Below are 26638 nucleotides of genomic sequence, written 5' to 3'. Positions count from 1 at the left end.
ATCTATCTATCTATTTATCTATTTATCTATCTATCTATCTATCTATCTATCTATCTATCTATCTATCCATTTATCCCGCTATCTATCTATCCCTCTATCTATCTATCTATCTATCTATCTATCTATCTGTGAAGCCCCGCATGTGCAGTGTCGGTGCATTACCTTCAGGGACTCCACGTAGCTGGATCTCGTCACAGGTAGGAGATCTTCTTCTTGTCGTGACGCCACTCTCAGTATTGCGGCCAGTAGGGACCGCCACTGCAGGTTGAGGGTCGCCTGGGGCTGATGGTATGTGCAGTTAGTTGGGATAGCCTCCTGAGAGTGAGGCAAGCCCCAGGGCCCGATGTAGGTGCGTAGTACCACAAGGCGCAGAATAACTCCACACAGGCAGAATGTCTTTCAGGGTTTTTACTCACTTCAGGTGGCAGGGTGAGTAACCCGGGCGTAGCTGGGATGAACCAGGCGGGAACCAGGTATCCTTCAGGCTGACTTGTGAGGGTGACTACCAACTCGCCTTCCTTAGCCCTTTTTGGTTTGGGGTGACCCCGACTTTGAGTCCCTATGGGGGTCACCCAGGGAAGTTGCTGAAGCCTCACTCCCCTTCGTTTGCCGTGTGCTTGTTGCCTGGGCCAGATCACTCCAGCTTCTTGCCTCCTGTGAGCTATGGGCTCTAACTGTGGCTACGTGGCTGCGGCTTTTTGTGGTGTTGTGGCGTGGGCTTTGAGAGCCCCACACCGGCAGGTTTAGCAAAAGAAAGCTGGATCTATCTCCGCTTCGGGATCTGCCGCCCGTTTGGGCCTGGTACTCTCTAGCAGTCTCCTTACTTCCCACTCCGTGCCCTCTCTTTAGCTGAAGATGGATTTCGGGTAGCACTCCTAGTTGACCGTTCTCCCCCGTCAGTAGCCACTGCGCGGGCGCTGTTAGACAGCAACAGCCCCACAGGTCTGCTCCTCACTGAGCCCTATGGAGTTCTGCTCTAACTGACTCACTGCCCCTCCTCTCCTGTTCTTGCCTACGCCACCTAGCAACCAGACTCTCTTACCACACCCCTTGAGAGGAGATGGAGGCTTTTGGCCCCCTCCACTATTCCAGTGAAGGTCAAGGCTTTTCCCCCTCCTGGGATCCCCAGGGGTCCTCTCATGGGTACATGTGTGAGAGCTGATTACTATGCGCCTGTGTACCACACCCCGGTCAGCCTTCTGGATTACCTGTATTGTACTGTCCCCAGCATGGGTGCAGTACTCAGTGGTGCCTGACCAGGTCAGGGGCGCCACATTCCCCCTTAGTTATCACCAGCACGTCCTCGGGCTGCAAGACAACATTTTAAAAATGCATAAAACATTAAAACATGTAAAACATTTTTAAAAGCACCAGGTACCATACATCACCACCCTCCACCCACAAGTCCGTTAACCCACCCAAAACCCTTTCACGTTGGCCGCGACTTCAGCCACTTCTGGCAGGATGTAGAGGCGGCTTTCATGGGCTGGTGGTTTCAGGGTATACCTGGCCTGGTGGATCCGCGCCTTCAGCCTCTTCTGGCAGGATGCAGAGGCGGCCTTCACAGTTGGTGCTGACCAGGTACCCTCTTTGTGGTGGAGAGCCAGGCCCCATAAACAGGCATGCTCTCTGGTCGCAGGTGAGCCAAGGCCCTATATACGGACGGGCTCCTCCTGGTTGCAGACGAGCCAAGCCCCTAAACAGGCTGACTCTGGTGGCGGTGGTGCCCTTTGGTGTAACTATTTACACTGCGAGAGTTTGTGGCTATAGCCAGTTCATAGCCTTAAGGTTTATGGTTTTTCTCACAATAGTTTTTGTGGGCACATTTTTAAACGTGAACGTTGCAAAACAAAACTTTTCAAAACTTCAACTGGTAACTTCTTTCTTTACTTTACTTCTCCATTTCACCAGGGCTTGGGCCTGTAGGGCTGCGGCACCTGTTGCTTTCTTGGCCTCTTTCTTCATCTGTTGTTGTCTCATCTGCAGGTTCCTTGTCTCTGCTTTCTCTATCTTCATCTGTTTCCTTTCCTGTATCTGTTTCTCTTTCCTGTAGCATGGGGTGGCTGTAAGGTTTGCTGGTACATTGTGCTACGTCAAGCGCGTACCAGCCTCTTTCGCCTTGATGCAGGGTAAACTGTACTGAATCCCCCATCTTTAGGTTTCTGCCAGGGTGTCCTCTAGGCAGATGAGCGCTCACATCTCTTCGGTTGACAAATATCCCTTCCTTCACACCAGGTGCTACAATGAATCCATATCCACTTCTCAAATTGAAATCCTCCACTACTCCTCTGCAAAGGGGTCCTCTGACCTGGGCTTTGGCTCTTCTCAGGGACCGTTTTTCTTGTAGGTCTCTGGCTGTGACTTCTCTCTGCTCTGGAGACTGTGGTGCAGGGGACAGCGTTGTTCTGTTGCGACGCCTGGTCTTGCGGGCTGGGTTCTGCTGGGCTGTTACCTCAATGCCTGCAGGGCCCCAGGTGAGGTTTCTGGGCTGGTCTTCGTCAGCAGACGGTGTCAAGTCCTCCTCATCCCAACGGGAATAGGGTAACATCTCCGGCTCTGAGTATTGCTCCACTGCTGGTGGCTCCAGAGTCGGCTCCTCAGCTTCCTGGCCTCCTCTCCCCCTTAGTTCTTCTTGGCACTCCTTTGGTGGCAGTGCTGGGGATGGGCTTTCTTCAGCAGGCCCAGGCGGGGGACTCTTTGGCGTGGTTGCTGCAGGGGTTGCTGGAATCCTCTTGGGGGTATGCGGAGGGAGCATGTACCGGTCCACCAACCATTGTGGAAACTTGGCCTCCATGTCAGCCTTCAGCCGCCAGTATTCGGGGTCCTCCCCCAGCGTGGGCTTTCCAGCAGGGACCTCTTTGGACTGGGGAGCGGTGTCTGCTCTGGCCTTGCAGGCCGGGGTAAATGGTGATGCAATCTCTTGGCGGGCCGCGCCCTGTATGGCGGCGACCTGGTCTTGGCGGGCCGCGCCCTGTTTGGCGGCGGCCTGGTCTTGGCGGGCCGCGCCCGGCATGGCGGCGGCCTGGTCTTGGCGGGCCGCGCCCTGTATGGCGGCGGCCTGGATCGGCGTCGCAGCTGCGATGGGATCTGTGCAGGCTGGGCTGGGCGTCGCTGCAGGGACCGGGTCTTGGTGGGCCGAGCAGGGCATCGCTGCGGCGGCCGGGGCTTGGCGGGCCGAGCAGGGCATCGCTGCGGCGGCCGGGGCTTGACGGGCCGAGCAGGGCATCGCTGCGGCGGCCGGGTCTTGGCGGGCCGAGCAGGGCATCGCTGCGGCGGCCGGGTCTTGGCGGGCCGAGCAGGGCATCGCTGCGGCGGCCGGGTCTTGGCGGGCCGAGCAGGGCATCGCTGCGGCGGCCGGGGCTTGGCGGGCCGAGCAGGGCATCGCTGCGGCGGCCTGGGCTTGGCGGGCCGCACCTGGCGTGGCTGCGGCCTGGCTCAGCGTCGCCGCGCCGGGCGCCTCTTCAGGGACCGCGGGCGTGGCAGCAGGGGTCGGGGCATCCGGGCCGGCAGGGGTAATACTGGACTCACCCATCGGTGGCAGCATCGGGGTCTGAGTCGTCGCCGTCCGGTCTGGCACTCGTCGTGCGGTTCCCCTCTCATAGGCCTGAACCGCGGCAGCCATCTCCAGAAGTTCCATGCGTTCTTCTCGGATCTGCTCCACGACCCGGGTCTCCAGTCGGTCGCAGAACTGGGCCAGCTCCCGATACCACCAGGCAGCGGAGCCCGGTTCTGGGTTTCTGCGGTCAGACGCCATTTCTTCTGCGCCCTCTTCTGCACGACTCTCCAGCTGTGGACTCGCCGTTGCCTCTAGTAGCAAGCTGTTCAGTTTCCGCTCTGCCTCTTTCAGCAGCTCCTCTCCCAGCAGCAGGCTTGTGGCTCCCTTTCTGTCCCGACGTCTCTGGACGCTTCCACTCTCATAGCTGGCAAGGTCAGAACTCTGCAGGGGATCTCTGGGTAGCCACACCTCTTCGTGGGCGGTAACTTCTTCCAGCGCGGGCTGCTGTTGTTTTTCAGCGCGCTTTTCATGGTGGCAATATGGCGGCGCTTCCAATTTTTCAAGCGGACCGCCCAGGCACATGGTCACCTGTCTGAACAGGTCTAGTCCTTATCCTGTTCGTGACGCCAGAGGTGAAGCCCCGCATGTGCAGTGTCGGTGCATTACCTTCAGGGACTCCACGTAGCTGGATCTCGTCACAGGTAGGAGATCTTCTTCTTGTCGTGACGCCACTCTCAGTATTGCGGCCAGTAGGGACCGCCACTGCAGGTTGAGGGTCGCCTGGGGCTGATGGTATGTGCAGTTAGTTGGGATAGCCTCCTGAGAGTGAGGCAAGCCCCAGGGCCCGATGTAGGTGCGTAGTACCACAAGGCGCAGAATAACTCCACACAGGCAGAATGTCTTTCAGGGTTTTTACTCACTTCAGGTGGCAGGGTGAGTAACCCGGGCGTAGCTGGGATGAACCAGGCGGGAACCAGGTATCCTTCAGGCTGACTTGTGAGGGTGACTACCAACTCGCCTTCCTTAGCCCTTTTTGGTTTGGGGTGACCCCGACTTTGAGTCCCTATGGGGGTCACCCAGGGAAGTTGCTGAAGCCTCACTCCCCTTCGTTTGCCGTGTGCTTGTTGCCTGGGCCAGATCACTCCAGCTTCTTGCCTCCTGTGAGCTATGGGCTCTAACTGTGGCTACGTGGCTGCGGCTTTTTGTGGTGTTGTGGCGTGGGCTTTGAGAGCCCCACACCGGCAGGTTTAGCAAAAGAAAGCTGGATCTATCTCCGCTTCGGGATCTGCCGCCCGTTTGGGCCTGGTACTCTCTAGCAGTCTCCTTACTTCCCACTCCGTGCCCTCTCTTTAGCTGAAGATGGATTTCGGGTAGCACTCCTAGTTGACCGTTCTCCCCCGTCAGTAGCCACTGCGCGGGCGCTGTTAGACAGCAACAGCCCCACAGGTCTGCTCCTCACTGAGCCCTATGGAGTTCTGCTCTAACTGACTCACTGCCCCTCCTCTCCTGTTCTTGCCTACGCCACCTAGCAACCAGACTCTCTTACCACACCCCTTGAGAGGAGATGGAGGCTTTTGGCCCCCTCCACTATTCCAGTGAAGGTCAAGGCTTTTCCCCCTCCTGGGATCCCCAGGGGTCCTCTCATGGGTACATGTGTGAGAGCTGATTACTATGCGCCTGTGTACCACACCCCGGTCAGCCTTCTGGATTACCTGTATTGTACTGTCCCCAGCATGGGTGCAGTACTCAGTGGTGCCTGACCAGGTCAGGGGCGCCACATATCCATCTATCCCTCTCTCTATCTTTCCATTAGACACTAGTTAGGGCTCGTTCAGATGTCATTAATTATTCTCACACACATTAGAAAGACAATATTGGCCTGATTTGCATCTGATTTCCATTATAAGAGGGGGTAACTTGCTGATCCCTGGAGGTCCCAGTGACAGCAGACAGCTTTCTTTTTTTTGCACAACCTTTTAAAGATTTGTAATACTAGACACATAGTTATAAAAATTACTTTACAGATTCCAAAATTTAATTTGGTAAATATGAAAAATATATGGGTGCTATTCTGCTACAGTGACAGTGCGCAGCGTGCACGGTGTCTGACTTTCCCAACTTACATATCTGCAGATGGAAGGATCGGTCAGCTTGCATTTTTACATGCCCTATCCTTTTTTCTTACTGGGTTATTCCCATCTTCGATAGCTATAGTTGGATAGAGCTTGTAAATACATGAGATTTTGCAATTTATTTCTTGTTATTTTACGCCATTCTTGAGATATTAAGACTTTTCTTTTGTTTACACATCGTTGCCTATTTTCATGCATATCAGTAAACTGACTTTTGCACCTGTAGAGGGCAGTATTTCTGGCACCGGTTCACATTGCAGGTCTATGGATGCAGGATCACTTCATATTTCTGCACACTTAGCTACAAGCGGCAGCTGTACCCTGCCCTGTGGTTAGCTGACAGCAGATGATACATTGATGATTGATTTCGGGATGGTCAGATGGTCGTGGGATTTTACGCTAGGTCTGTGCTTATCACACTTGCAGGACGGTTAATAGGATAGTGTTAATTTTGATATTTTCGGAATATAGGAAAACAGATGGGAATGTTTGGCTGGGGAGGGGTGGCAGTGATGTCAGCCGTAACAACCGACTGAGCATTTTCCAAGTGGTCGATACAGACTTTTATTGGGTCATTGGCTCCTGCACTGGGCCTGGCAGCAAATGGCACCGAGCAGAAGAGAAATGCCAAGAGGGAATAAGTTTGAATGGTTGCTATACTGTTTATTATTCCAGCGGTTGCCGCTGGTAACAGACCACTATTTAGTTGCAGCCTGTAGTCAGATATGACCTTCTGGGTCACTAAGGAAAATATAGATGAGTTGATATGCTCATTTCACTGAAGACGTTATCAGTTTGCTATGAACAACTGCTTTTCTTAAGAAATCAAATGGGTTGCTATGGACAACTCCTCCATGTAACAAGGAATCCACTTGTTTTAAACGTGCCTCGATCACACTCATCCCAGAAGACCCTCCCTTGATCCATCTTCTGTGTCTAGCTATCGCTCCATATCACGTCTCCCCTATGCCTCAAAAGTACTGGAACAGCATGTCCATCTTGAACTGTCCTCCCACCTCTCCTCCTGCTCCCTCTTTCACTGGTTACAATCTATCTACCGACCCCATCATTCCACTGAACCTGCCCTAACTAAAGTCACCAATGAACTCCTAACCGCCAAAGCCAAGCGACACTACTCTGTCCTCCTCCTCCTGGACCTGTCTCTGCCTTTGACACAGTGGACCATTCTCTCCTACTACAGATTCCCTCATCTCTTGGCATCACCAACTTGGCCCTATCTTGGATCTCTTCATACCTAACCGACCGGACATCCCACTCTCACACCACCTCCTCATCTTGCCCTCTGTCTGTCAGTGTCCCATTTCTTGGACCCCTCTTCTCCATCTACACCTTCAGCTTGGGGCAGCTCATAGAGTCCTATGGCTTTCAGTATCACCTCTACGCCTCTACGCTGATGATACGCAATCTCCCTCTCTGGACCTGACATCACCTCCTTACTAACCAGAATACCACACTGTCTACCTGCTATTTCATCCTTCTCTGCATCATCTTTCCCCATCTCACTCAACGCCCCCAACAGACCTATCCATCATAGTCAATGGCTTCTCACTCTTCCCAGCCCTCCGTGCTTACTGCCTTGGGGTAACCTTTGACCCTGCTCTGTCCTTCAGGCCACATATCCAAGCCCTTTCCATCTCCTGCCAACTCCAACTCAAAAATATTTCTCGGATCCGTACATTGCTTTACCAAGAATCTACAAAAACAGTAGTGCATGCCCTCATCCACTGGTGGACACAGATGGAAGAGAGCCCTTGTGCAAGAACAGTGATTGGGTAGTTTACAGTCCAATAGCTCATCATAATGCACAATTATAGCTACTTTAGAGTTGGAAATAGGCCCATTTACCTCTTTGGCCCTAGTGCTGCTGCACTGCTTGCAACAATAATATGTCCACCCCAGCCCTCATCATCTCCCACCTCAACTATTGCCACTTCCTGCTCTGTGGCCTTCCTTCTAACTCTCTTGCACCCCTCCAATCTATCCTAAACTCTGCCTCTTAGTAATCCACCCCTCCCCTCGCTATAGCTTCCAGAAAGTTATGAATTGGCAATTTTTCACATACCTCCACCCCTGAGTGTCCCACGCGGAAGATATGACCATCATATTTCTAGTTATGATTTGATCTAGCCATAGTTATGAAACATGATAGGTCTGTGGGCTTCCCTTGGAGAGTTATTAATTTTGTGCTGATGCAGACGTCGCACTATTAATAGCAAATATGTATGATGTGCCTCTCTTCGTCATGAAGCTGGAAATATACCTGCTTGGACACTTCCTTATGAAGTAGCAACCAGGGCTTATTTTTGGAGTAGGGCTTATATTTTAAAATGTACTCAAAATAGCCCCCAAAATCCCACTAGGGCTTATTTTCAGGGTAGGTCTTCTTTTTGGGGAAAGAGGGTAAGGACAACTGCTCCACTTCAGAAATCAGATTGGTTGCTATTGGCAACTATCTAACAAAGACTCAGATGGATTGCTATGTATATGTATAAGCTGTGTGATTTCCAGGATCAGCCCTTATTCCTGGTGGCCAGGACTCGCTGCTGCCCGGCACTGACAGCAGTGACAGCAGCGGCCCCTCCTCCCCCTGTGCTGTCACTTTATGAGCTGACACATTACGTCATGGCTCGCCGCGGTGCACTCTGGGCGGGGAGGAGACATCGCCATTTTCATTGGGGAGCAGACAGAGGCGGATACCGGCAGAGCAGCTGCAGGAGGAGGATGCGCCCCGGCACCTCGGCTGTCAGCTAGGAGCGGCCTGGGCCCGGGCCTGTGACGGGAGGACACGGCGGCATCTCCGGTATAAAGCCCCGGACACCTCAACTGGCGGCACTGAAGAGCACTGACCGCTGAACGGTACGGCCGCCAGGGGGCGCAGCGGGGACTGCGCTGAGAGATAATGTGGGAGTGCAGGGGCCGGGGACATGGCGGAGTACGGCTGCTCCGTCATAGGGCAGGCTGGGGATGGAGGAGGCCATCATATGTGCACTGTCATGGAGGGAGGGCGAGCTGTCCTCTGAGGAAGAGGCCCTACTGATCTGGCAATAATGGGTGGAGGCTGCAATGCTATATGGGGGGGGTCTGGTGATAATGGATGGAGGCTGTTCTGATATATGGGGGGGTCTGGTGATAATGGATGGAGGCTGCACTGATTGGGGGGGGGGGGGGGGTCTGGTGATGGTTGTAGGATGCATTGATTTTTGGGGGGTCTAGTGATGGATGGAGGCTGCATTGATTTTGGGGGGGGTCTAGTGATGGATGGAGGCTGCACTGATTTGGGGGGGGGGGGGTGTCTGGTGATGGAGGCTGCACTGATTTGGTGGGGGGGTGTCTGGTGATGATGGTTGGAGGATGCACTGATTGTCTTGGGGGTCTAGTGATGGATGGAGGCTGCACTGATTGGGGGGGGGTCTGGTGATAATAGATGGAGGCTGCACTGATTTGGGGGGGGGGAGGTCTGGTGATGATAGTTGTAGGCTGCACTGATTGTTTTGGGGGGTCTAGTGATAATGGATGGAGGCTGCACTGATTTAGGGGGCGGGGGTCTGGTGATGACAGTTGTAGGCTGCACTGATTGTTTTGGGAGGTCTAGTGATAATGGATGGAGGCTGCACTGATTTGGGGGGGACTGGTGATGGATGGAGGATGCACTGATTGTTTTGGGGGGTCTGGTGATGATGGTTGGAGGATGCACTGATTGTTTTGGGGGGGTCTAGTGATGATGGATGGAGGATGCACTGCTTTTTTTGGAGGGTGGGGGGGGTCTGGTGATAATGGATGGAGGCTGCACTGATATATGGGGGCATCTGGGGCAATGGATGGAGATTGCACTGATATATGGGGGCATCTGGGGCAGTGCATTGAGGCTGCACTAATATATGGGGCAATGGATGGAGGCTGCTCTGATATATGGGGGCATCTGGGGCAGTGCATTGAGGCTGCACTAATATATGGGGCAATGGATGGAGGCTGCTCTGATATATGGGGGCATCTGGGGCAGTGCATGGAGGCTGTACTGATATATGGGGCAATGGATGGAGGCTGCTCTGATATATGGGGGCATCTGGGGCAGTGCATGGAGGCTGTACTGATATATGGGGCAATGGATGGAGGCTGCTCTGATATATGGGGGCATCTGGGGCAGTGCATGGAGGCTGTACTGATATATGGGGCAATGGATGGAGGCTGCTCTGATATATGGGGGCATCTGGGGCAGTGCATGGAGGAGGCTGCACTGATATATGGGGCAATGGATAGAGGCTGCTCTGATATATGGGGCATCTGGGGCAGTGCATGGAGGCTGTACTGATATATGGGGCAATGGATGGAGGCTGCTCTGATATATGGGGGCATTTGGGGCAGTGCATGGAGGCTGCACTGATATATGGGGGCATCTGGGGCAGTGCATGGAGGCTGCACTGATATATGGGGGCATCTGGGGCAATGGATGGAGGCTGCACTGATTTTGGGGTGACCCATGCTGCACTATTATGGAGATTTTTTTTTTTTTTATGTAGTAGGATAAGCCTGTAGTGCACATACTCTGCAGTGTTTCCTGCGTTCCTGGCTGTAGCCCCCATAGTTATCCCCCTGATGTGAGTGGTGCAGTGTCAGGCCCCATCTTTGTTTTGTTGTAGTGGGTGCAGAGCGCGGCGTCGCTCGTCTGTGAAGGCCGTATTGTCACACGTGTGCTGGAGGTGACATCAGGGATGTGCAGCTCCGGAGGCTCCATTGTCCTCGCTCATACCGTCCTGCTATAACCCCAGAGATGGGGCGGTATTATCATGGCGGTCCTGCTGATGGATCGTTACAGGGAGAATGGCCATTCCATAGGCCTTGTGCTGTGGATACCTTGCATTTTTCTGGTGGGGAGCAGTGGTGACGGGGGTCTTTTAATGTAGGCTGCAATGTCTTGGAGGAGAAACGTTAAGATGCCCAATAAGAGGGTCTTTCAGTATTCCGCGGCAGTGGAGGCACCGGTCTTGTGGGACACATCGTGAATACTTGCAGTGCCCTGTTCTGTCTTATTGATGAACATGTGCGGTGTCTGTACTGGATGTTACCCCGCTGTGCACTGGTTATACTGGGAGCGCTGGATATCCCCTCCTCACCCTTTTATTGCATCTGACGACCAAACCGGCAAATGATTATGAGGGACCCTGTTGTTTCGCATTAATAAACGCTATTCCTATTGCTATTCCTATTGCAGATTTCATTAGTCTGGGCATAAAGAAGTCACTCCACATGCCACGGCATGCTGGGGGTTGTGGTTTTGCCATGGATGGATTGCTGCAGGTGGCTTTTCCCTGCCTTAGTTATTTGCCATCAGTCCTGAAAAAGTAATCTCATAATTTCCATTGATTGGGTCATTTCTGGTCATTTTGGGTTATTTCCCACACGGAGTAAGAGCTCTGCCACTAATGGCAGCAATTATACAGGAGGGCGACAGCACAAAGATGAATGTGTACACTGATCCGTGGGCGATCCGATGAAGATTCAGTACAACTTGTCACTTATTCTTGGATTAGGAGTCCTGTGGGCGGCCTTGACAGGTATCTTTGCATTCACTTTTTCAAAGCCAGCTGTCAATCAATGATTGTGACCGCCCCCCTGGACTACTAACAGCAGAATGAGCAGGGATATTAGACCATAGACTGAATCTTTGCCTACAAACCTATATATCAATCTGTTCCGCTCTATAAAATGCCGCCCATCAGGTGACACTAACACGCGGTGATGTTGGGTGCCGTACGGCTGCCTCGGCACAGGGCCACTCATTTGATGCTTCTTCTCCGCTGCCACTTGCAGCTTTTGTCAGGAGCGGTGTCAGTGACTACGTTAACAAGATGGATAAAACGAGAGCCATGGTCTGTAGCAGGTGAATCCCACCCTGAGCCATTGTGGGACTACTACTCCCATCAAGTCTTGAGGTTGCAGGGACTGTAAGTCTCGTTTTCTGACTCATCGGCTTGGATTATCCCTCCTGAGCCCAGGTGGATCGGCAGCAGTGAGTCATTGTAGCGTATACACCTACTGAGTCACCTGGCTGGATGTGCTGCTTATCCCCCTGATATAGGGCAATCAGAACTGTCTGTATCTGAGCTATGCTATTTCTGTCTCGTCGTTCCCCTCTGGGGGGAAGCGGAGCTGTGTCACTGATCACTGGTTTGATGCCTGTTTATTAAAATATGCGCAGGCGGCACCTCCAGGCATCATCCCCCCCCCCCCCCCATCCAGCTCCTAGGCATCATTTCCCCCCCCACCCCCTCCAGCTCCTAGGCATCATTCCCCCCCCCCCCTTTCAGCTCCTAGGCATCATTCCCCCCCCCCTTCCAGCTCCTAGGCATCATTCCCCCCCCCCCTTCCAGCTCCTAGGCATCATTCCCCCCCCCCCCTTCCAGCTCCTAGGCATCATTCCCCCCCCCTTCCAGCTCCTAGGCATCATTCCCCCCCCCCCCTTCCAGCTCCTAGGCATCATTCCCCCCCCCCTTCCAGCTCCTAGGCATCATTCCCCCCCCCCTTCCAGCTCCTAGGCATCATTCCCCCCCCCCCCTTCCAGCTCCTAGGCATCATTCCCCCCCCCCCCCTTCCAGCTCCTAGGCATCATTCCCCCCCCCCCCCTTCCAGCTCCTAGGCATCATTCCCCCCCCCCCCCCCTTCCAGCTCCTAGGCATCATTCCCCCCCCCCCCCCTTCCAGCTCCTAGGCATCATCCCCCCCCCCCCCCTTTCCAGCTCCTAGGCATCATCCCCCCCCCCTTCCAGCTCCTAGGCATCATTCCCCCCCCCCCTTCCAGCTCCTAGGCATCATTCCCCCCCCCCCTTCCAGCTCCTAGGCATCATCTCCCCCCCCCCCTTCCAGCTCCTAGGCATCATCTCCCCCCCCCCCCCCCCCTTCCAGCTCCTAGGCATCATCTCCCCCCCCCCCTTCCAGCTCCTAGGCATCATCTCCCCCCCCCCCCCCTTCCAGCTCCTAGGCATCATCTCCCCCCCCCCCCCTTCCAGCTCCTAGGCATCATCCCCCCCCTTCCAGCTCCTAGGCATCATACACCCCCCCCCTTCCAGCTCCTAGGCATCATACACCCCCCCCCTTCCAGCTCCTAGGCATCATACACCCCCCCCCTTCCAGATCCTAGGCATCATACACCCCCCCTTTCCAGCTCCTAGGCATCATACCCCCCCCTCCCCTTCCAGCTCCTAGGCATCATACCCCCCCTCCCCTTCCAGCTCCTAGGCATCATACCCCCCCTCCCCTTCCAGCTCCTAGGCATCATACCCCCCCTCCCCTTCCAGCTCCTAGGCATCATACCCCCCCTCCCCTTCCAGCTCCTAGGCATCATACCCCCCCTCCCCTTCCAGCTCCTAGGCATCATACCCCCCCTCCCCTTCCAGCTCCTAGGCATCATACCCCCCCTCCCCTTCCAGCTCCTAGGCATCATACCCCCCCTCCCCTTCCAGCTCCTAGGCATCATACCCCCCCTCCCCTTCCAGCTCCTAGGCATCATACCCCCCCCTCCCCTTCCAGCTCCTAGGCATCATACCCCCCTCCCCTTCCAGCTCCTAGGCATCATACCCCCCCTCCCCTTCCAGCTCCTAGGCATCATACCCCCCCTCCCCTTCCAGCTCCTAGGCATCATACCCCCCCTCCCCTCCAGCTCCTAGGCATCATACCCCCCCTCCCCTTCCAGCTCCTAGGCATCATACCCCCCCTCCCCTTCCAGCTCCTAGGCATCATACCCCCCCTCCCCTTCCAGCTCCTAGGCATCATACCCCCCCTCCCCTTCCAGCTCCTAGGCATCATACCCCCCCTCCCCTTCCAGCTCCTAGGCATCATACCCCCCCTCCCCTTCCAGCTCCTAGGCATCATACCCCCCCTCCCCTTCCAGCTCCTAGGCATCATACCCCCCCTCCCCTTCCAGCTCCTAGGCATTACTTACCCCCCCCCCCCCTCCAGCCTCCCGGGCATTACCAAACCCCCCCTCCCCTCCCCAGCTCTCATCTGGCATATTATAAAGTCTTGTTGGGTTGATGGCATCGAAACTGCTAGATTCTATATAGTAGGTGCATTGGGCTAGGCTAGGCTAGGCTTTCCTAAAAGATGGCATGCCCTGTATCAATCGTCTCCTCCCTTTTTTTACTTGCCGGTAGAGAAAGCTGGGTGGATCACCATACTAATATACAAGACGGGAAGCTACGAGTCCCATGATATTGATTTAAAAGCCCATCCTCCTTTTATAGCTCCCGTCGTTCAAGAAGAGTTCATCCGGGCGGCCGATAGGACCAGATATAACAGAAGTCAACAGCGGAGGAGCGAGTTTTCACAGATGGGTAGCCCCATTGTAAGGGGATGAAGCGCCCACTGTGGGGCGCCATTGTTGGCTTATCTGTACTATATTGGGGGAGTCGCCCCAGGGGGGCATGGAATGAGGCCGGTGAATGCATGTTTGGTATTAGCTGTCCCCAAGAACCCCCTACTTAAATGATCCATTTTTATTTATTGTTGATGGAGACAATAAAAATTTCACACCTTTTATCTGTCACATTTCTTCACTGTGTGCTCATCATCGGCCAAACAAATCCGGCGTTCTTAAATCATGGAATTGGTAAAAGCGAGTAATCGGAATTGTTCACTATGAGCGCAATTGGAGTATTATCTAATGCTGATGGCCGCCCCTGGTTAGGTTGTGTAAGTTGCTATTTGGGGGCAGGTAATGGTCTGGTCCAGTGTTGTAGGGGTTAATAATGGGGGTATAGGGGTAGGCAGCAGAGGGAGGTAATGTACGTGTGTGTCCACAGCTGGCATGGTCTCATGGGTGCCACGCCGGCGGCTTTGTTCGGCACATTTACTGCAGAGGGCATGGACTGCCCATAAACCTTCGCGTCAGCATGGCAACCGCTTCCCCCGTCGCAGGGTTACGTCTGCGGAGTTTCTCTCCATCGCTGCGGTTTATTAATGAGACGGGGCCGGCTTCTTATTCTGGGCTGATGGCGGCGGCACACCCTGCTAGGGAGGCATCGGGGACCAGCACCCCAAACACAAGAGCCTGGCAACACAAAGAGGCGTCCGGGCTCCGGTGTGAGCGAGCCTCCTCCTGCCCAGTTACTGGCAAGGGGCTATTCTCCGGGGCTGCTGGGATGATTGCTCTGTTACATCCCATTTCTGCCTGTCTGGTAGAATTGCTCTTTAACCCTTTCTGCTCTTTCTTTGCTTTTGGACAGATTTTGCAGAAGTGACTAAAGGTTTTTACAGAATCTGGAAATGTGCAATGTCATCCATTTTTATGTCCGGCTTATTGGCAAGGGCTTGTGTGACGTTAGGAGGAGCCCTCCATTATTTTTATTTATATTTTTTTTGTTAGAGGTCATCTAAGACTGTGCTAAAATAAAAATGATCCATTACTCACCTCTGTAATCCCCCACGGCCCTGGTGTGGTCCCCATCAATTTACTCCTCTGCAGTAATGGCGGTGCACACATATGTGACCGCTGCAGCCAGTCACTTCCTTCAAGTGGGACCTTTATGCTAGCATCTGCAGATGCCCAGGGGTATGTATAAGGCGTTATCGCCACAGGGAGACCACCAAGAACTTGAATCAATAGATTTATAGGACCCTGGCTTAGTCAGTAGTCCAAATCCGCCAGACCAGAGCCCCCCGGAGCCTCTCCTACCTGCTGAATAATGGACGTGGCTTGGTGTCATTGTGTGATGTCACTGTCCACTTTGGCGAAGGAGATTTGCAGGGCCATGGATCTGCGGCCATGAACTAAGTATAAGGACAGTGGTCCAGGGTCTTGCAAAGGTGTTTTTTTTTTTTTGTTTCTTTTGTTTGTTTTTTTGGGGGGGGGCGCGGGGGAGGTTCTATAACAATATTGCGGAGATTAATCCACTGACTGCTGTTTGGTGTGTTGTTGTTTTGTTTTGTTTTTTTTGTTTTTTTTTTTGTTTTTGGTTCCATCCCCCCCCCCCCCCCATGTCCTTATCTGGTTCACAAGATGTATGCACACCGCTGTATCATCGCTGCCATAGACGTCTATGGATCCTATCCATTTGTCTCCGGCTTCATATGGCGGTATAGAGTGCTGGATCCTCTATGCTTCTTTAGACTTTGGAATTGGGACCAGCCACCATTTTTAGGCAGTTATTCTAGATTCTCAGCAAAATCCACGTTCTGAGCTCGGCGTGAAGCAAAACCTCAGGTAGCACTGTTAGAAGAGAATTTCGGGTGACCATGGATGAGGCCACTATTATTTAAAAACACAAAATAGCGCCACCACACCTATCCACGGGATCTGGTATGACACCTCTGCCCCATTGAAGTGAATGGGGGCTAAGCTGCAGTACCACAGACGTCCTATGGACAAGTGTGGCGCTGTTTTTAGAAAAATAATCCTAAGTTTTTCCTGTGTCTGCGGTTTCTTGGATATTGCACAGTGCGGATCTATCCCCGCCGGAGACCCATCCTGGCAACAGAGAAGCTTCTTGACTGTCTGTTCCCCCGAGACGTCTAATAGCTGCAGTAAACGAGCTGTCTAACCTCTCCTTTACCAGTGCAGCAAGAAAATGTACAGCTCCATCAAAGCCAACCAGTCACACCCTGAAATAAGTACATGCCTACTGCCGGGAATGGCTGTCACCAAATACTAAGATAATCCTGTCTCAGAAGAAGGGAACATCCAGCTGGAGATAAAGGGATGAAAGGATCGCAACAAAAATGTCAGAACCTCAATATCGAATGTTACCAGTAATTTCCCCAATAACAAGGTAATATTATCAGGGGGCATAACAATGTGACTTGTAAAGCGTTGCCCCTCACTGCAGCAGGAGCCTCCCCCTCTGCTCTGCCTGTAGTGGAACCAGTACTGTTAATCTTTACCCAACCCAAAGCCATGAAGATGGAGCTGATCTGCAGGATTTTTGCAAGTGTTGTGTTTTTTTTTGTTTTTTTTTTTTTTTGTTTTAGCATTTGCCCAAATGAAGAGCTATTTTTGCTGGGCCCGTTAGAGCAGATGCATCACCTAAATTACAGATCAGATGGGGAAATCCTTGTGTGGAGGTAACACTGCAGCGTGCGGCTCTTGTTGGTTTATACTGGTGTGACTGGTTATTAGGGCGCAGTGTAAGTCACACTTTCCATGTAGTTACTGTGGTCACTTGGAGCGTCTTGGCCACGTTGCGGTGTGCCGGAGCCTCGCGGGACCTGAGCTCATGTTTGTGTGGGCCGCACTCCACTGACTCACATTTACCGGCTCCTGATCCTCATAATTGTGCGCTCCCTGCTGTAAGCCCAATAAAGCCTTAGTAAACACTTTAATACTTGTATTTGCACACAGGTAGGAGAGCGCGGCCTTGTCCCTCTTACCCCGAACAACAAGCTCCAACTGCTGCGGTGAACATGCCCGGCTACTATGCCTAGGACTGCCTCAATTCTCATCCTCTTTAAAGGGAACCTGTCAGGTCTAATATGCACCTGTAACCACGAGCAGTTCTGGTACATATTGCTAATCCCTGCCTAACAGTCCCTGTATACACTAGCATAGATAGATCATTAGAAAAAGTATTTCTAAAGATCTTTTGTCGTATGCTAATTAGTGAGGGGACTAGTCCCCTGGGCGTTAGTTCCCCGGCCAGTCACCCCCATTAGCATGCTAGTACACCCCTGTGTACCCCTGTGGGTGTGCTAACATGCTAATGAATGTGCAGCGTCACAGGATGATCACTCACCTCTCCGCTGCCATTGCGTCCGATGCTGGATTTCGGCTCAGCACACATGACCCCGGAGTTTGGGTCTCACGCACTACTTCAGTTTGAAGCCAGGACGCGTACACCTGGCTTCATAGTGCGCATGACCCAAACTCCGGGGTCATGTGCACTGAGCCGAAATCCCCCATCGGGCGGTGATGGCAGCAGAGAGGTGAGAGATCATCTTGTGACGCTGCACATTCATTAGCATGTTAGTATGCCCAAAGGGGTGTACTAATATGCTAATGGGGGTGACTAGCCAGGGAACTAACGCCCAGGGGACTAGTCCCCACACTCATTGGCATATGGTAAAAGATCTTTGGAAATACTTTCTCTAAAGATCCCTTTCTCTATGCTAGTGTATACAGGGACAGTTAATAGGCAGGGATTAGCAATATACACCCAGAACTTCACCTGACAAGTTCCCTTTTAACTTGCCATCCACATTTTTATATATATAATATACAGGGTTCGTCCGCACCCTGCTTTTGTGCTGCGGGGAGTTTCTGTCCGCCCCCCTGCCTTTGCGCCGGGGAGGTGGGTGTTTCCGTCCACCCCCAGCTTTTGCGCAGTGGGGGGTGGTTTCCGTCTGACCCCTGCCTTTGCGCAGTGGGGGGTGGTTTCCGTCTGACCCCTGCCTTTGCGCAGTGGGGGGTGGTTTCCGTGTGACCCCTGCCTTTGCGCAGTGGGGGGTGGTTTCCGTCTGACCCCTGCCTTTGCGCAGTGGGGGGTGGTTTCCGTGTGACCCCCTGCCTTTGCGCAGTGGGGGGTGGTTTCTGTCTGACCCCTGCCTTTGCGCAGTGGGGGGTGGTTTCCGTCTGACCCCTGCCTTTGCGCAGTGGGGGGTGGTTTCTGTCTGACCCCTGATTTTGCTTGGGGGGGGTTTCAGTCTCCTGCCTGCGTTACCACCTGATGTATATATCTTAGACTTTTTGCATCAGTATGCTGTTTAAGAAAAATAAATAAAATAATGCACAGCCTGCATCTTCTAATTCAACATCCACTGTATTAGTATATCTGTTTAATTGATATTGGTACAATGTGGATGAGACACTCGAACAGCAGAAAGATCATTTTGTAAGCGAGGCCGGCACCAGGCTCATCTGTGCAGTAGAAATGATCACATCCGCTGGGAATTGGTGAGCTCCTGCCCCTGTAGGGAGGGGTATACATGTGCGACCATCCTGTACTTGCCTATTAATGAGGGGATAAGAGGCCACACAGTCTGATCAAAGGAGAGAAGGAGCCTCTTTAGCACTTCTGCACTTTGGGAAGGGGGGGCACTTTCTATCAGGTTCATATCCTCTTAATAAGGTGATCTGACTGCTGTTGTTGGAGACACCCCTTATCTATAAAGTAGCTTTTCTTTAGAATAGGCTGTTGTGACCTGTATGCTGCAGTCGTCTCTGAGCTAGTGGGTGCAGGCTAGCTGTTGTCCCCTATATACAGCACTCAGGCATGAGGCATCCTGCTCTCCTGTCTATATAGCACATGCTCAGACGTAGATGCAGCATGGACGACGACATATGAGCAGTGTAGCTGTGAATCCAGCTCTGGGATATTATAAAATCTGTATTAGAAAACTGCAGCACAAGCCTGTGTCCATTTCTCTGCAGCTTCACCTATCTGCGCCATAGACGTCTATGGTCAGCTAGTAACTTCTCTGGTCTCAAGACTGCATCAATAAAGTTTTGTCAAAGTGCAATGCCAGGAAAAATGAAAAACAAAGCCGCTTTACTTCAAACACAACCTATCAAAGGGTAAAAAAATGCAATGAAGATGCAAGACACCTAATGTGCAGAAATTCTGCAGCATCAAACTCCTGGTGGGAACTTGGCCTCAGGGTATGTGTGCACTGGAGTGTGTTTTTTTTTTTTTTTTTTTTTTTTTTTTTTTTTGTGGGTGGAAACTCTCAAACTTGGTTTTGCTCCGAAAACTGCAAAGTCTGTGTGCACATAGCCTAAGGCTACTTTCACACATCAGTTTTCTGTATTCAGGCACAGTCCTTTTTTTTCCTGATCCAACGGATCCTGAAAAAAAAGTGAAAACCGTATCCACCGGATCCGTTTTTTTAACGGATCCGTTATGCCGGATCCGTTAAAAAACGGATCCGGTGGATACGGTTTGCATCCGTTTTTGCATCCTTTTCGTCCGTTTTTTGGCTGGATCCGTTTTGTTAATTACATTGGAGCATGCTCAGTTTAGAAAAACGGATCCGGCGGCCGCATCCGTTTTTTACCGCATTACGCCGGATCCGGCGTCCATAGGCTTCTATCGTAAAACACGCCGTATCGCGCCGGATCCGGCGCGATGCGTTTTTTTTGCCGGACAAAAAAACGTTGCAAGCTACGTTGCCTCCGGCCGCCGCATTAACTAATTTTGCCGCATCCGGAAAAAAACGGATGCAACGCAAAGCCATCCGGTACAATCCGGTAACAATGCAAGTCTATGGGGAAAAAACGGATGCGGTACTGGATCCGTTTTACCCGTTTTTTTCCGGATTGAACCTGATGGCAAAAAACTGATGTGTGAAAGTAGCCTAAGACTCCTGCACCAACACATCTGCACATGAAAGTGACGCACATCTCCTCGTCGGCCTCTGCTGTTTGGGTTGAGAAATGAAAACTTCCATCGACAGTTCTCCCTTCCCTCCACGTAATGAAGGCGAAAGGAGGCATCAGCGCCTGGGGTAATCTGATCATGTGTATCAGGCTCTATGTATCACTACACCCAGGCTACACACACACACACACACACACACACACACACACACACACACACACACACACACACACACACACACACACTCTATATAAATGTTTTTTTTTTTCCCTATAATTCCGTTAGAAAACCACATGGAGGTCTAATTCTCTAATGAGAACAGAGCCTCTTGTCTTCTGATATGTTTTCCATTTTTGCTCTTCCATTATTGATGCAGCCCGTTAGACTGACTATCTTTCTGTGAGGCGCCGCAGCTCCTTCTATACTTTTATATAATTTTGTGGCAACTTTCAAGACCTCTGCTTGCTGTGAAAGAATGGAAAATTATACATCAGAAGTTTTGGTTTTAGGAGAACGTGCCATATAAATGAGTGTCAGGGGTGTAATGTAGACAATGAACGTGACAATATTCTTACTCAAATGATCTTTTATCATGTCATGTTTCAATGAACTTTGTCTTATCTGATAGTAATTTCGTCAGTCATGGAAGTCAGCAATTAACTTATCCAAAGTAACCAACCTCCACCCACCCAAAAAATAAAATAAAAAAATCACTTAATGCTGGCCATTAGGATGCTCCCTTCTGTGTAACTTGCTCCCAACTGCCTGTTGTGGAGTGTAATCTGTCCCCATCAGCGGAGAGACCGTGTGATGGAGGACAAGACCTTTCTGTCCAACTGCTTACAGCTATAACAGAGGTTGAGGCCAGTCAAGGCATTGGACATCACTGCATCAGAGAAGTTGGGGGGGAAATAGGTCCAGTACCTATAGTGCTGGCAGAATATTGCAAAGTGGAACCGTCCATTTTAAATACGTTCCATGGCAAGTTATAAAGCATTAGAATCTGATAGTTCCTAGACATATTAGACAGTTGTGAATCAGTATGGAAGCCCCTGGACACATTGGATGGTTGGTGGGCTCCGCCGACCACAAAGCCTAAAGGTCTCCTCCACATGTTAGATTTTGGAGTATAATTAGTGGTGGTTGGCCCTCAGTGTATGGGTTTATTCATGTAGATATGGAATTTATCTGAAGGCCGACTCCAGCCATGTAGTAATTTTGGCGGAGGACGGTGATTTGTATTTACAGGCATCTTTCCCCGTGGCGCCTCGTGGGCAGGGACGCCGCACTGTGTGCATTTTCCCTTTAGTCCGGCCAACAGTTGATTCTCCAGCCTTGAGAGCCCGGCTGCCATACTGTACACCATAGTGTTTTGGTGCACAATATACATATAGGGCCAGAGGCTGCTGATCTTCTAGTGTGTAGGCGGAGATGGTGACAGGTGCTCTGTGTGGCGGTGGTATTAACCATACGTAGCCCCTCACTAGAGTGATGCAGCTTTGTCATCTCACTACTCTGTAGCCCCCATCCTCTTTGCCGGGGCAGTCCTCACATTGCTATCAGGGCTGCGTCCTCCCATGGCTGGCCGTTATGCACTGGTGACATAAACCTGTCGCCTTCCTCGTAAAGCCCAGTGATTCAGTCCCCAGTTCGCCTCCCTTGACCTACACCGTTGGCATTGACCATGTTTAATTAGGCAATAAATCAAACAATAATAGCGAGGCGGGTGATGGCCGAGCGCCGTCCTGTCCTATTAATGTGGAACATATCACCCTGCAATTCATTGCAATCACATTTTAGGCTGCTTTCTGGTAATGGTGCGTTGGGGAGACGCAGCACTTCTGTAGCTGGGATTTCAGCAAAAAACGTGGTTTTGGTACCGGAGTCCTCTTAGGAGGCGATGGAAGAAGTGTAAGCCATGGAGCACTCCGTGCCTAAAGAGCCCAACCACAAGAGGCACCACGTCTCCTATAGGGTGTTCTTCAGATCATGCCATACTGCACAATACATGGGGATAACCGTGGCAGAAAAAGGTGTAGATTTACTGTGACCAAACTCTGGGGCACATCGTGATCTAGGTTAATACACCCCTGTATAGATGTGATCACCCACTTGTATGGACCACATGCCAATGCAAGACCTATGCCAGCTACCTGCTCGCTGACCCACTAGTGTGGTAATGACTGCTTGCAGGACTGAATTTATGTGAATGGGGTAACTGCGTATGTCTGTCTTTTTAAAAAATAAAAATAAATAGATACCGTGTTTTTCCAAAAATGAGACCTCCCCCAAAAATAAGCCCTAGCAGGGATTTTCAGCATTTTCGGAGAAAGGCTTAAATATAAGCCCTCCCCCGAAAATAAGCCCTAGTCCCAGATCAATAATGAAGTGTCCGTGCAGCTAAAAAAGATACAGCTACTGCAGGACACTTCATTATACACAGCGGCACCCGGCAATTACTCACCCGATGCCGAGCAGCAGGACCTGCAGTGATCACACACACACACATCAGCTCACACACACACACACTCAGATCTCACACACAAACATCGGATCGCACACACATCGGATCGCATACACACTCACCTCATCCAGTGACACCGATCTCTTCTCGCCGGGAGAATCCTGAGAGGCAGTGCAGTGCAGCGCAACGAACAGGACCTGCAGCCGGACACGTGACTTGCTTCATTCTCTGCTGCCGTAAGTGCTGGATGTGATGTGTGTGTGTCTGCAATCAGCTGTGTGTGTGTGTGTGTGTGTGTGTCTGTGATCGGCTGTGTTTTTCTGTGATCGGCTGTGTTTTTCTGTGATCGGCTGTGTGTGTCTGTGTTCGGATGTGTGTGTATCTGTGATCGGCTGTGTGTGTGTGTGTGTGTGTGTGTGTCTGCGATCGGCTGTGTTTTTCTGTGATCGGCTGTGTTTTTCTGTGATCGGCTGTGTGTGTCTGTGATCGGATGTGTGTGTCTGTGATAGCTGGGTGTGATCTGCTGTGTGTGTATCTGTGATCTGCTGTGTGTGCCTGAGATCGGCTGTGTGTGTATCTGTGATGGCTGTGTGTATCTGTGATGACTGTGCATGCCTGAGATCTGCTGTGTGTGATCTGCTGTGTGTCTGTGTGATCTGCTGTGTGTGTCTGGGATCTTCTGTGTGTGTAAGGCTATGTGCGCACGTTGCGTAAATACATGCAGTTACGCTGTGCTTTGTAGCGCAGCGTAACTGCATGCGTCCTGCCTCCCCTGCACAGTGTATGGAGATTGTGCAGGGGCCGTGCGCACGTGGCGTTTCAGAGCGCAGCGCTTCGGCTACTGCCAAAGCGCTGCGTAAAAAGAAGTGACATGTCACTTCTTCCGTGCGCTTTGCCGGCAGCCCCTGCTCTGTCTATGGCAGGAGCTGCAGGCAGAGCGCATGGAATCGGCTTCACTACGGACATTTCTGCAGCGATTTAAAGCGCACATGTGCTCTTCAGATTGCTGCAGAAATTTCTGCAGTGAACTGTACGCAACGTGCGCACATAGCCTAAGCATGTCAGCTAGCAGCAGGGGAGGACGGCATGCAGCAACGACCAGAGCTCACAGGAGTACCTGGGAACCACGCAGACGTCCTGGTCTGGTGAGTATGAGTCTCCTGGGAAGTGGTGGGTCTGCTTTTTTGGGGGGTAAACTTACCCCCAACCGTGTTTCTCCAAGAATAAGACCTCCCCCAAAAATAAGCCCTAGCGCTTTTTTGGGGGGCAAAAAAAATATAAGACAGTGTCTTATTTTTGGAAAAACACTGTATATATAGATAGATATAGAAATATATATAGATAGATAGATAGATAGATGGATATAGATATATATATCTATATCTATCTCTCTCTATGTATGTATGTATGTATGTATGTATATAGAGAGAGAGAGATGGAGATATAGATGGATAGAGATATGGATGGATAGATGGATAGAGATATGGATGGATAGATGGATAGAGATATGGATGGATAGATGGATAGAGATATGGATGGATAGATGGATAGAGATATGGATGGATAGATGGATAGAGATATGGATGGATAGATGGATAGAGATATGGATGGATAGATGGATAGAGATATGGATGGATAGATGGATAGGTGGATAGAGATATGGATGGATAGGTGGATAGAGATATGGATGGATAGATGGATAGAGATATGGATGGATAGATGGATAGAGATATGGATGGATAGATGGATAGAGATATGGATGGATAGATATAGATATATATATATATATAGAGAGATATCTGATTTTATGATATATGATTGATATAAGATATAGATATAAGATATAGATATATATAACCTATATACGGTATATCTCTCACCCACCTACATCCAATTTCTGCATACACGGCTGTTGTTGGATAGAGCGTAGGTATTCCTGCATGCTTGAGAAGTGGAAGTATCCAGTGTATTTACCTTCTTACCTTCTTACCCCCCCCCCCCCCCCCAATTCCTGGGCAAATGTGCCCACGTGAATGCCAGCTGCGTAAATCCGATTTACTTATTTTTATTTAATGCTCTCTTTTAGCAGCCCCATTTAATTTTATCTTTATAGCCTGACTTGATACACTAATTTGCTCCTCCACCGCAGTTGGCTTTCTTGATTTCATGTGTGCACACCCGGATTATATTGAAAGCCGTGGTTGGCGCGGTGGATCAGTGGTTGGCACTGCAGTCTTGCAGAGCTGGGGTCCTGGGTTCAAATCACACCAAGGACAACATCTGCAAGGAGTCTGTATGTTCTCTCCGTGTTTCCGTGGGTTTCCTCCCACACTCCAAAGACATATATTGATAGGGAATATAGATTGAGCCCCAATGGGGATAGATGTTGTCTGTAATGCGCTGTGGAACTAATAGCGCTATATAAGTGAATATATTTTACTTTTTTTTTTTTTTTTTTTTTTTTTTTGAACCTCCATTTAGGCCCTTTTTTCCATTTGGGATCTACTTGATATATAGCTATGAAAAGTGACTATGTAAAGCGGCACTGGACATTTTTCCGAAGCGGAGTATCGCTGCTGCCGAACTATCTAAACTTTGTTTCCATTAACCCAGCCATGGTGAGCCTCTGGCAGCATGCGTTGGTAGCGGATCCAAAAAAGTAAAAAAAAATTACTAAACAAAATAAAAACCTGCTGCAAACTGAACCTAAACTTTTTAATTTTATTATTTTTTTTTTTTTAATGAATCTGACAAATGGACCTGTTTACAATCAAACTTTTGTTACTTTTTTTTTTTTTTTTTATTGATCGGTTTTCACTCTAGTGAACGTCTAAAGTATTTTTGTAGCCTTAATTCTATTGGTCTATTGAGCACCCAAATATAAGCTTGGCTGCTGTAGTTAGTTTCGGCCGCCCCTGGCCTCGGGGACTCTATCGTTCCTGTAGCACGCCTGCATTATTACAGATGTGCACCATTACTGAGCAGGCAATAAACCCCGTCCTGCTTTATCGGTCTCCTGCCACCATGACGTCTGTCTTCTTGTCCGTCCGCTCAGGTTGCAGCGCGCCGGCTCCTTTGTATTCTCTGTGACTTCTGCCTTCTATTCCGCAGTGATTGCAATTGATGCCCTCAGGGCTGAGTTCAAAATGACCATCGATCCCCATTGATCGGCGCCCGGTCTGGTCTCACATGTGAATAGACCGCTTTCCAGTCAGTTGTTACGCGATCGCTTTCCCGCAGTAGATCAGATGGTATGTGCCGTGTACAGAATAGCGATGATTAATGAATGGCACTGTAAATGGAGATACATGAATAATAGATGTCGGAGGTTTGTACGGTTTAGTTTCCCAGTATGTGGCGGTATTTGTTCATCTTTGTTCCAGATCTCGGTATTGATGCATGAGGATTGTAATTCTGCATAATCGGGCTGCAATTCCCGGATAATTGCTACATAAGCTGTAATGCAGACACTAGGAATCACCCAGCTTTTCCAGCAAAGTCTATAACTATAGGAATACTAAAAGGGGAGAGGAGGTTGCAAAATGTTTAATGTATATGCTCCCTTGATACTAACCAGCTTCATAGATGAGCGAAATATGTTGCTTCAGTACAGCCCAGTAGTCTTACGAGCCCGCCGGCAATGGATATGGGCACTTTAAAGGGGTTGTCCATCTTTAGGGACAGTTTTCTTCTCATAAATGCATGCATTTTTACCTAAAAATAATTTGCTTGCATTAAAACTTTTGCACAGTTTGCCTTCTATAGCCTCTGTGTTGCACTGTCTGTTGCTGGCTGCAGAATGAGCTAACTGAGAACCAGTCAGTGAGCTCATACTAACTAGTGATGAGCGAGCGCACAAAGCTTGCATCTGGGTTTGAAAATGCTCAAGTTTCCCATTGACTTCCATTATATTCAGTACTCGAGTCGCCACTGAAAACCCTGATGCCTGATCAAGTAACGAGTAGTGGAGAGCGGACAAAGCCTCAAAGTGCAGAGCGACTCTGCTTAAACATTATCACAATAAATCAAAACCAATAAATGATCTCCCAGACGAATGACCTCCAAAATACATCATGGCCTGACTCAATAGATCACAGCCCAAAAGTTATCAAGCTTCACTTTGGATAGCGAAATAGAACAAAGCCTATAAAAGTCACACCCAGTTATGCCATCACAGTGAAATACAGCCTATAAATAAACAAGCCGAAGTGTAATTTGCAGTAGTT

The 26638-nt window shown here is 50.6% G+C and overlaps 1 protein-coding gene across 7 annotated transcripts in view; it reads left to right on the top strand.

Moving 5' to 3' along the window:
* Positions 1–8295: 8295 nt before the first annotated feature.
* KLC1 (kinesin light chain 1) overlaps positions 8296–26638 on the top strand; it is a 97429-nt gene continuing 79086 nt past the window's right edge. For 4 of the 7 annotated variants that reach the window (XM_075329563.1, XM_075329561.1, XM_075329562.1 and 1 more), the window contains exon 1: positions 8296–8505. The gene's annotated coding sequence lies outside the window, so the exon portion shown is untranslated. The remainder of the gene's footprint in view (positions 8506–26638) is intronic. The other 3 variants (XM_075329564.1, XM_075329567.1, XM_075329565.1) reach the window with 1 other exon arrangement.

The sequence above is a fragment of the Anomaloglossus baeobatrachus genome, chromosome 12 (genome assembly GCF_048569485.1).
Source record: "Anomaloglossus baeobatrachus isolate aAnoBae1 chromosome 12, aAnoBae1.hap1, whole genome shotgun sequence".
Classification (NCBI taxonomy): Eukaryota; Metazoa; Chordata; class Amphibia; order Anura; family Aromobatidae; genus Anomaloglossus; species Anomaloglossus baeobatrachus.
This window is presented reverse-complemented; position numbering and strand designations above follow the sequence as displayed.